Raw genomic sequence first — 12,230 nt, forward strand, 5'->3', positions numbered from 1 at the left:
ATGATGATGTTGACATAGTGGACTGTGACATAGTTTCAATGAGATATGAAATAAATGACAATGCATGCCTATAATATGCAATGCTTACACACACCAAAATTAACCTTTTGAAATTTTGAAATAAAGTTTTCTCAAATATTTTTGTTGAACATATTCCCATTATAATTAGCTCAAGCTTTGTATAAATCTTTTCTTAATTAAACATAGGTGACCAGGCTATGTTTAAACAAGGTCCAATAATACAACTCCCGACCTAATTATACTAGTAATATGTTTGATGTAAAAAGAATTTCTTTGTAAGTTTTAGTTATAGGTTGTGTTTTCTTAAAGAAAAACCGATGTTCTCTATAACTTTAGCTCTAATACCACTTGTAACACCCCCCTCTGGCACATATCACAATATTGTCCGCTTTGGGCCACTCGGCACGAGGACTTCCCAGGGGGTCACCCATCCCGGTACTACTCCCGCTCGAGCATGCTTAACTGCAGAGTTATTATGGGACCTGCTGCCCTCACGGCTTTAAAACGCGTTGTGATAGGGAAGGTATCCACACCCCTTATAAGGAATGCTTAGTTCTCCTTTCCAGCCGATGTGGGATCAGATCTAACCCACTTTTTTTAAAGTGGGTTAGATATTATCCCACATCGGCTGAAAAGGAGAACTAAGCATTCCTTATAAGGGGTGTGGATACCTTCCCTATCACAACGCGTTTTAAAGCCGTGAGGGCAACAGATCCCATAAGAACTCTGCAGTTAAGCATGCTCGGGCGGGAGTAGTACCGGGATGGGTGACCCCCTGGGAAGTCCTCGTGCCGAGTGGCCCAAAGCGGATAATATTATGATACGTGCTAGAGGGGGGTGTTACAATGTGCCATGTATGATATGCTTGATTTGGGCCGGAAGGCAACATGTTATGGGCCGGAAGGCGTGGTCATATGGACCGTAAGGTTGACGTGGGTAGGACCGGAAGGTTTACCCAGTCGGGACAGAAGTCCCCTGAGACACATGGACCGGAAGGTCAAGTCCTGGAAAGGCGTACATGTGTAGGTTGTATTTTGGGGAACTCACTAAGCATTTATGCTTACAGTTGTTGTGTTATGTGTTTCAGGTACTAGCGAGGACCGTGGGAAGGCGCCGGCGTGATCGTACACACATTCGGGGAAACCATTTTGTGATCTTTTGTTATGTAATCGGCCGTGACTAAATTGTTACATTGGAACCTAAACTTATTACTCAATGTTTTGATGATTGTAAAAATGAAAAATTTTTGGTTTTGGAATTTATGACGTTACAAGTTGGTATCAGAGCCTTGGTTTGAGGGATTCAGGTACACCTTCGGGCGTAACTGAACTCAAATCGGGGATTTGAGAAAATTTTAATTAATAAATCAATAAAAATTTGATAAGTGATTATGAGACAACCAAATAAGAAAGAGTGTGTACGGTCAGCCAGCGCCCGAACGATAAAATCCCTAAAATACTCTTATAATATGTGTTTTGAGATATGATATGATATGATACGCATGCTAGTAGACTAGGTATACATATTAGGACTAGAGTGGCCTGATTTTTTGATGCCTTAGTCTAGGGAGACCTGCTTCTATGAGGTGCTTCAGAGCGAGTGGGTAACTAGTGTATGACAAGAATAGAGTACTCAGGATTCGGGGTTTGGGGAGGAGGACTTGGGGTGAATACCGATGCAGTGTAATTGGTAGTATTGGGCCCGTACTACCAAGGACACCGGGTCAGTGGGCAGCCCAAGTAAGAATCCCTGGGTATCAGAGACTGAGTAGGACTGCGTTATCGAGTGAGATTATCCCGATAGAGTCTCTGATATTTTTATGTTGTATTTCAGAGACATCATGGTTGGACCACAACACAGACCTGATACGAGTGGTGTGACTGACGAGGAGCTTCGTTAGATGATTCATGAGGAGGTAGCTGCAGCAATCCGGGCTGAGATTCCGGAGATGTTTGGGTCTATTAAGACCACGCTGATGGAGACATTTGATGAGCGGTACGCCGCGTTGACTGAGGCTGCCTCCGCTGCAGCTACCGCAGCTGTGGCCGCTGCCAGACCACAGGGGGGTGACTCGTTGCTGTTCTGGGAGTTCAGCAACACGAAGCCACCAGAGTTTGACGGGACGCAAGATCCGATTGCTGCGATGAGATGGATTGCTGATATCGAGGGATGCTTCTATACTTGTTCATGTCCGGAGCATCTGAGGGTTTGGTTCGCCCTGAACGAGCTCCGCCTGGGAGCAAAGGATTGGTGGAAGTTCGTAACGGCGAACTTCACTCTGGCAGAGGTCTCAGCTGTGACTTGGGAGAGGTTTACTGATATGTTCAGAGATGAGTATGTTCCCCCGGTGGAGAGGCAACGGTTGGTTCAGGAGTTCTTGACCCTCAAGCAGGGTAATGATTCTGTTACGGTGATCACGCGGAAGTTTCATGAGAGGGCGATGTTCTGCCCCGAGCAGGTGTCCACAGAGCAGGCTCGGATGAGTCGGTATTTGGGAGTGCTGAGGAGGGATATCCGGAAGTTCGTATCGAACTCGTCATATCAGACTTTTGCTGAGCTTCAAGCGAATGCCAGGAAGCGTGAGATCGAGTTGGAGACCCAGGCCAGGGAGGAGGCCGAGTCTCAACGGGTGGATCGGCGGCCGGCTCAGTCTCAGCCGGCAGCCAAGCGGATCAAGTCCTCTGATTCGAGATCCGGAGGTCAGAAGAGCCGCACTTGCGGGAAGTGCGGCAAGGGTCACGAGGGGGCATGTCGATCGGGTGCTTGCTACAAGTGTGGCAAGGAGGGGCACATTGCTAGAGATTGCCCCAAGTGATTCATGGTTTGCTTTCATTGCAACCAGACTGGCCATCGGAAGGCCGAGTGCCCCCAGCTTCGCCAGGGATCTACGCCTGCTGCCAGGGTTCCCGAGGTTCGGCCAGTGAAGGTCGAGGCTCCGAAGGCTCGTGGGAGAGCTTTCAAGTTGACTGTGGAGGAGGTCCGCGCGGCACCTGATGTCGTGGCCGGTATGTATTCTTTCATGTATTTACATTTATACTGAGATATTGTGCTTATATTATTATATGTCTAGGTACTTTTCTTGTGAATCATGTGCCTGCTTTGGTATTGTTCGACTCGGGTGCGAGTCGGTCTTTTGTTTCGTTGGCTTTTAGCCAGCACATCTGTATCGATCGGGAGGTGATGAGTCGACCCCTGCGAGTTGCTATAGCAAATGAGAAAGCGGTACACGCCACCAAGGTGATTCGAGGATGCGTGCTCGAGATTTTTGGGGTCGAGTTTCCTATAGACTTGGTCCCTATAACTATGGGGGATGTCTGTGTTATCGTGGGCATGGATTGGTTGAGTAAGTTTGAAGCAGTCATTGACTGCGAGAGACAGCTGGTGATGATTCGAGACCCTAGTGGGGGAGTGCTCACGGTTTATGGCAAGGGGACCCGGTGTGGGTCGGTGTTTTGTTCGGCTGTCAGGGCAAGGCAGAGTTTGCAGCAGGGCTGTGATGGATTCATAGTCTATGTGATGGATACTCGTGTGACCGCGGAGAGGCCCAATTCGATTGATGGCGTTCCGGTTGTATGCGAGTTCTCGGATGTGTTCCCCGAAGAGTTACCGGGTGTGCCTCCGGAGAGGCAAGTGGAGTTTCGTATCGATTTGGTTCCGGGAGCGGCGCCCATCGCCAAGGCGCCTTATCGTCTCGCTCCGCTGGAAATGCAGGAATTATCCTCGCAGCTTCAGGAGCTGTTGGGAAAGGGATTCATTCGACCGAGTAGCTTGCCTTGGGGAGCGTCGATTTTGTTCGTCAAGAAAAAGGATGGTTCACACCGGATGTGTATCGATTATCGGGAGTTGAACAAGTTGACGGTTAAGAACCGATATCCGTTACCTAGGATCGACGATCTGTTCGATCAGTTGCAGGGGGCATCTTGGTTTTCCAAGATTGACTTGAGGTCGGGATATCATCAGATGAGGGTTCGCGAGGAAGATATCCAAAAGACTGCTTTCAGGACTCGTTACAGACATTATGAGTTTGTGGTGATGCCTTTTGGGCTCACCAATGCCCCGGCCGCATTCATGGATCTCATGAACCGGGTGTGCCGACTGATGCTGGATCGGTCGGTGATCGTATTCATCGATGATATTTTGGTGTATTTGAGGACTACGGATCAGCATGAGGAACATTTGAGGGAGATTCTTGGGGTTTTGAGATCGGAGAGACTGTATGCCAAGTTCTCCAAGTGTGATTTCTGGTTACGAGAGGTCCAGTTCCTCGGGCGTCTTGGTAACCAGAAAGGGATATTGGTCGACCCGGCCAAGATTGAGGTGGTGTTGAGGTGGGAGGTGCCGAGATCGCCCACCGAGATCAGCAGTTTTCTGGGTTTGGCTGGATATTATCGCAAGTTTATCAAGGATTTCTCCAGGATCGTTGTGCCACTTACTAGGATGACCCGGAAGGGTGTTACGTTTTCATGGGGACCGAAGCAGCAGTCCTCATTCGAGCGCTTCGTCAGAAATTGTGCGAGGCTCCAGTGCTTGCACTCCCGGAAGGGATGGAGGATTTTGTGGTATACTGTGATGCCTCTATATCGGGTTTGGGGGCGGTGCTTATGCAGAGGGGTCATGTGATAGCGTACGCTTTGAGATAGTTAAAGCCTCATGAGTCGAGATATCCCACGCACGACCTGGAATTAGGGGTGGTGGTGTTTGCCCTCAAGATCTGGCGACACTATTTGTATGGGGTTCGGTGTACAATATACATGGACCATAAGAGCTTCAAGTACTTGATGGATCAACCAAATCTGAATATGCGACAGAGAAGGTGGTTGGATGTGGTGAAGGATTACGATTGTGAGATCCTGTACCACCCGGGCAAGGCTAATGTGGTAGCCGATGCGTTGAGCCGTAGGGCGGATAGCGCCCCGATCCGAGATATTTGTATGAGATTGACGGTATTGACCCCGATTCTGGATATTATTCGAGGAGCTCAGGTGGAGGCTGGAAAGCCAGAACATCAGAAGAAGGAGCGGGTTGTAGGTCAGGTATCAAGATTTGTCACGGATGGTCGAGGGCTTATGACTTTTCAGGGTCGGATTTGGGTGCCGTTTGTGGGCGGTGCGCGCACTATTTTGATGGAGGAAGCACATCGATCGAAATTCTTGATTCATCCTGGTGCTACGAAAATGTATTTGGATCTCAAGAAGGAGTACTGGTGGCCCTGTATGAAAAGGGATGTCGCTTGGTTTGTCGAGAGGTGCTTGACTTGTCGGCAGGTCAAGGCCGAGCACCAACGACCGCACGGTAAGCTGCAACCGCTAGAGATTCCCGAATGGAAGTGGGAACAAATCTCTATGGATTTCATCACCAAGTTACCGCGAACGGCGAGGGGAGTCGATGCGATTTGGGTGATCGTGGATCGGCTGACGAAGAGCGCTCATTTTCTAGCCATTAGCGAGAGCTCTTCTGCGGAGAAGTTGGCCGAGTTATATGTGAGGGAAGTAGTATCTCGGCATGGGGTGCCGATCTTGATTATTTTGGACCGTGACGTGCGTTTCACTTCCAGGTTCTGGAAGAAGTTCCATGAGGAGTTGGGTACTAGGTTACATTTCAGTACTGCATATCATCCCCATACAGACGCTCAGAGTGAGCGGACGATTCAGACACTCGAGGACATGCTTTGGGCATGTGTGTTGGACTTCGGGGGGAGCTGGGGCACCTATCTACCTTTAGCAGAGTTCTCGTATAACAACAGCCATCATTCGAGCATTGGTATGCCGCCCTTTGAGCTGTTGTATGGGCGGAGGTGTCGCACCCCCATCTGTTGGGGTGAGGTGGGACAGCAGGTTATGGGTAGCACGGAGATCGTGCTTCAGACGACCGAGCAAATTCAGCTGGTCAGGCAGAGGTTGTTGACCGCTCAGAGCCGACAAAAGAGTTATGCAGACAGACGACGGTTCGAGCTTGAGTTTCAAGTTGGTGATCTTGTACTCCTGAAGGTCTCTCCTTGGATAGGAGTGATTTGGTTCAGGAAGAGGGGCAAGTTGGGGCCCTGATATATTGGTCCTTTCCGTGTGATCGCGAGGGTAGGCCGAGTAGTCTACCGTTTAGACTTGCCAGCAGAGTTGGGACAGATTCACGACACTTTCCATGTGTTGCAGTTGAGGAAGTGTATAGCCGACAAATCGGCGGTGGTTCCATTAGGGGATATTCAGGTGGATGCAAGCCTGAATTATGCTGAAAGACCAGTAGCAATCAGAGATCGGAAGATCAAGGTTTTGAGGAACAAGGAAGTACCCCTGGTATTGGTTCAGTGGCAGCATCGGAAGGGATCAGAGATGACCTGGCAGCCGGAACGTGAGATGTGGGAGCAACATCCGGAGCTATTTGCCTAGCGGGACTTCGAGGGAGAAGTCTTATTCTAGTGGGGGAGAATTGTAACAGCCCGGATCCCCAGGTATCTTTACTTTCATATTTTTGATATTCTGTGAGGGGACTCGGCGAGTTGGAGGTCGAACTCGCCGAGTCAGGTCGCGGTTTTGGGCGGAGGTTCGCATCCGGACTCGGCGAGTCCAAGGGATGGACTCGGCGAGTCCGTGCTGTTTAATGAAACCCTAATTTCCCGGTCCTAAGCCCTATTTAAAGGACCTTATGGCCTTCATTTTCGGCCACCTTGAACCCTAAGATCACCCATACGACTATGAGCCCTTGTGAGTGTGTTAGGAGGCCATTTGTTCACCATTTTGTGTATTATTGCAAGAAAGGAGGAAGAAGATCAAGCTTGAAGAGTTGGGGAGCTTGGATCTGCTTCTATTTCATCAAGGGAACCTTCTTGAGGTAACTTTCAGAGCTAAACTTCGTATTTTGGGTTGATGTGTCAAATCTAGGGTTTCTTCTTGCCTTATTTGGCTTAAATTTAAAGTATGAAAGGTCCCATGGAGATATGGAACCTAGATCTGGACCTTAGCAGGTCCAGGAGGCCCCATATGACAAGCTTTATGTCCATTCTTTTGTGTTAGAAGCTAGGGTTGCCATATTATAGGTTATTTCTCCAAAATGAGCCTTGTATGCGTTGCATGGCGACTAAGACTGTGACTTTACGTGATAAATAAGCTTGGGAAGGCCATATCTATGTGTGTATGGAACGGATATGACCGCAAAAGCCAGTTTTAGCTGGTGCATGGCATGGACTCGCCGAGTCTGAAGAACAGACTCGACGAGTCGCTTGAAGATTGTCCTTGAGACCACCCCGTGTGTAGTCCTGACCGAGTTGTGGGTGACTCAGTGAGTCGCAGAGAGTTAGAAAGGTTTTGACAGGTGGACCGAGTCAAGTTGGGACTCGCCGAGTTGTCCTTGCGACTCGGCGAGTTGAGTCGCCGTGGCCCCGTGATTCAGGCCCAGGTGGAACTCGTCGAGTCGGGGGAGTACTCGACGAGTCAAAGGGAAAAATCCTTGCGAGTTGGTTAAAACGCGTAGACTCGCCGAGTCACTATAGTGCACTCGCCGAGTCCGGTCCAATTGACCAAAGACTGTTGACCATGTCAACCTGTGTTGACTTGATATGGATGGTCAACCTTAGTGGTACAAGTAATAATTATAGATTCTCATATCATAGGAAAATTACAGCTCGAAGGTTCGAGCACGAGTGATTCCAGGGTTCACGATTAGCGAGGCATACGAGGTGAGTCTTCTCACTATACTGTACCCGGAAGGGTTTGACTGTGTGACCAGAAGGTCGAATATGATATGAGATATATGCCTTATGTGTGTTAAGTTATTCGTTATATGTGCCATGTATGATATGCTTGATTTGGGCCGGAAGGCAACATGTTATGGGCCGGAAGGCGTGGTCATATGGACCGTAAGGTTGACGTGGGTAGGACCGGAAGGTTTACCCAGTCGGGACGGAAGTTCCCTGAGACACATGGACCGGAAGGTCAAGGCCTGGAAAGGCGTACGTGCGTAGGTTGTATTTTGGGGAACTCACTAAGCATTTATGGTTACTGTTGTTGTGTTATGTGTTTCAGGTACTAGCGAGGACCGTGGGAAGGCGCCGGCGTGATCGTACACACACTCGGGGAAACCATTTTGTGATCTTTTGTTATGTAATTGGTCGTAACTAAATTGTTACATTGGAACCTAAACTTATTACTCAATGTTTTGATGATTGTAAAAATGAAAAATTTTTGGTTTTGGAATTTATGACGTTACATGTCGTGGGATCCACAGCTCCAACTCCTACCAGTAAATATGCTGGTAATCTTCCTCTGTGTGACAAGTGTAAATACCATCATCATCCTGGTCCCTACCGAGAACTATCCTGTATCAACTGTGGTAAGAAAGGGCACACAGTTCGATTCTGCAAATCTCCTACCCAATTGGCCAAGCAATCATCTGGAGCAGGTGTTAGTCAAGCCTGCTACAACTGTGGAGAAGTTGGGCACTTTAAAAGGAACTGTCCTAAGAAGTCAACTGCTGATAACACTAGAAGGGTTCTAACCATGGGATGGGAGGAAGCAGTCGCTGATCCCACTGTTGTTTCGGGTACGTTCCTTCTCGACAACTCATATGCTAGTATTCTTTTCGATTCAGGTGCTGAAAGGAGTTTTGTTAGTCATGCATTCAAACATAATCTAAAACCTAATCCTCAACCACTAACTAAAACGTTTACCGTCGAGATGGCTACCGGTGAGAAAGAAAGCACTAACGATGTATTCATAGGCTATATGCTTACTCTAAACAACCACTCATTCCCTATAGATCTCATGCCCATTTCCATTAAGAGCTTTGATGTCATCATTGGCATGGATTGGTTGAGTCCCAATCATGCTGATATTCTTTGTTACGAAAAAGCCATCCGTCTCAATCTTCCTTCGGATCAAACTCTCATAATCTATGGCGATAAACCCAGTTCCAATCTTCGTATCATTTCTTGCATCAAAGCTCGAAAGCTCCTACGAAAGGAGTGCATTGCATTCTTAGCCCATGTGATCAACAAGAAACAAGAAGTTAGAGACCTCGCGAGCATCCCCGAAATCTGTAACTTTCCTGATGTGTTTCCCGAAGAGCTTCCAGGAATTCCTCCCGAACGTCACGTCGAGTTTCGTATTGACCTAATTCCTGGAGCTACCCCCGTAGCAAAGTCTCTGTATCGATTAGCTCCGGCAGAAATGCAGGAGTTATCCAGTCAACTCAATGAGTTGCTCAGTAAAGGATTCATTAGACCAAGTTCCTCACCCTGGGGAGCTCCGGTATTGTTTGTCAAGAAGAAAGATGGATCCTTTCGAATGTGTATTGACTACCGAGAAGTGAACAAGTTGACCGTTAAGAACCGATATCCTCTTCCACGAATTGATGACCTCTTCGATCAACTCCAGGGAGCCAGCTACTTTTCAAAGATAGACCTTCGGTCAGGGTACCATCAGTTACGAGTCCGGGAAAATGATGTTTTCAAAACAGCTTTTAGGACTCGGTATGAACACTACGAGTTCGTAGTGATGCCCTTCGGTCTAACCAATGCACCGGCTGTGTTCATGGACCTGATGAACCGGGTGTGTCGTACCTTCTTAGAAAAATTCATCATTGTGTTCATTGACGACATCCTAGTCTACTCCCAAAGCGAAGAAGACCACAAGCAACACTTGATACGGAAGCAACACTTGATATGGAAGGTTAGTGTTGGAGACCCTCAAATCCGAAAAGCTTTACGCGAAATTTTCCAAGTGCGAGTTCTGGATACGGAAGGTAATTTTCCTCGGTCACGTAGTAAGCGAGGAAGGTATTCACGTAGATCCTTCCAAGATTAAAGCAATAGAGAATTGGTCGGCACCGAAGACACCCACAGAAATTCGTGAATTCTTGGGTCTCGCCGGCTACTATCGACGATTTATTCAGAACTTTTCCAAAATCGTCAAACCTTTAACCACTCTAACACAGAAAGGTGTACCCTTTTGTTGGAGTGATAAACAAGAAACTGCATTCCAAACGTTGAAGAGAGCCCTATGTAGCGCGCCTGTTCTGTCTTTGCCCGAAGGAACAAAGGACTTCGTTGTCTACTGCGTTGCATCTAACCAAGGTTTAGGCTGTGTGCTTATGCAAAGAGGAAAGGTGATTGCTTATGCCTCAAGACAGTTGAAAGCACATGAGGTCAACTATACTACACATGACTTGGAACTAGGAGCAGTAGTCTTTGCATTGAAGATTTGGAGACATTATCTCTACGGAACCAAGTGCACAATCTTCACTGATCACAAGAGCCTGCAGCACATCTTTAATCAGAAAGACTTAAACATGAGGCAACGACGATGGGTAGAACTACTCAGTGATTATGAGTGTGAAATCCGTTACCACCCCGGCAAGGCCAATGTGGTAGCAGATGCCCTTAGCCGAAAGGATAGTGCAGGCCACAAAGTGAAGAACCAAACGATGACCATCCATTCCAACTTACCCATGAAAATCTGAGAAGCACAGTTAACAACCCTCAAACCCGAGAACATGTCGAATGAAACCTTGAGAGGAATGGAAAAGAAACTTGAGATCAGAGGTGACGGAGTTCACTGTTTTATGGATCGAATCTGGATTCCCAAGTCCGGAGGATTCAGGGAAATAGTCATGGAGGAAGCGCACAGAACCAAATACTTTGTTCACCCAGGTTCTGACAAGATGTACCTGGATCTCAAGAAGCAATACTGGTGGCCAAACATGAAAGCTGAGATAGCTACATTTGTGGGCAAGTGTCTAACTTGCGCCAAAGTCAAAGTTGAAAATCAGAAGCCCTCAGGTCTGCTCCAACAGCCTGAGATTCCCGAGTGGAAATGGGAGATGATTACCATGGACTTCATCACCAAACTGCCCAAGTGTTCTCGTTGGTACGATACCATTTGGGTAATTGTCGATCGTTTGACAAAATCCGCTCACTTCATTCCGATCAAAGAATCATACAAGATGGAAAGACTCGCGCGGATTTACATCCAGGAGGTAGTACGTTTTCACGGTGTACCTGTATCCATTATCTCTGATCGAGATAGCAGGTTTACCTCTAGATTCTGGCAATCCCTTCAGAAAGCCCTTGGAACCAAACTAGATATGAGCATAGCATATCATCCTCAGACCGATGGACAGAGTGAGAGAACAATCCAAACCCTGGAGGACATGCTTAGGGCATGTGTCATTGACTTTGGAAAGTCGTGGGACACACATCTATCCTTGATCGAATTCTCATACAACAACAGTTACCACACCAGCATTAGGGCTGCTCCGTTTGAAGCCCTATATGGTCGTAAGTGCAGATCCCCTCTGTGCTGGGCCAAAGTGGGGGATACACAGTTAGCCAAGAGTCTAGTCCCCGACAGTGCTCTCACTGGTCCTGAAATCATCCGCGAAACCACCGAAAAGATCATTCAAATCCGTAACCGATTGAAAGCTTCACGTGATCGCCAAAAGAGTTACGCTGATAATCGTCGGAAACCACTAGAATTCCAGGTTGGAGACCGTGTCCTATTGAAAGGCTCTCCCTGGAAAGGCACTGTACCCTTTGGTAAGCGTGGGAAACTTAATCCAAGGTACATTGGACCCTTCGAGATCCTCTCCAGGATCGGTCCAGTTGCTTATAAACTTTGTTTACCTCACGAACTCAGTAACATTCATCCTGTCTTCCATGTTTCAAATCTCAAAAAGTGCCTATCCGATGAAACCCTAACGATTCCCATAGACGAGATTAAGATCAATAAAAACCTCAACTTTGTGGAGGAACCGATCGAAATCATGGATTGAGAAGTCAAACGTACAAAACAAAGTCGCATCCCGTTAGTGAAGGTTCGCTGGAATGCCAAGCGGGGACCGAAATTCACTTGGGAACGAGAAGATTCAATGAAACAGAAGTATCCACAACTCTTTCCAGATCCATGATTTGTATCTTGTCTTGTGTTTAAACCTTGAATTTCGGGACAAAATTCCCTTTAACGAGGGATAATGTAACAACCCGAAATTTCCGTATCATATCTTGTAACTCTTTCATAGTACAATTCACGCAACCAAACGTTGTTTCCAAATTCGATTTCCGATCTTCCGTTTAATTAAGTCATTAACTGGTATGTATTTAAAATGACTTAATGGGTGTCTTAATACATTTAGAATTCATTTTAACACCCAACCTTAGTGATCGGAATATTTCTAGAATTTACCATATCGGGTTACGGCAACCTAATCGGGTACGACCAAAA

The 12,230-nt window shown here is 47.2% G+C and overlaps 1 pseudogene; it reads left to right on the forward strand.

Annotated features, from left to right (window-relative positions):
* Positions 1–703: 703 nt before the first annotated feature.
* Positions 704–821, forward strand: LOC144999369 (5S ribosomal RNA; annotated as a pseudogene).
* The last annotated feature ends 11,409 nt before the right edge of the window (positions 822–12,230 follow it).

This window comes from Lactuca saligna, chromosome 5 (assembly GCF_052625555.1).
Source record: "Lactuca saligna cultivar CGN05327 chromosome 5, ASM5262555v1, whole genome shotgun sequence".
Classification (NCBI taxonomy): domain Eukaryota; kingdom Viridiplantae; phylum Streptophyta; class Magnoliopsida; order Asterales; family Asteraceae; genus Lactuca; species Lactuca saligna.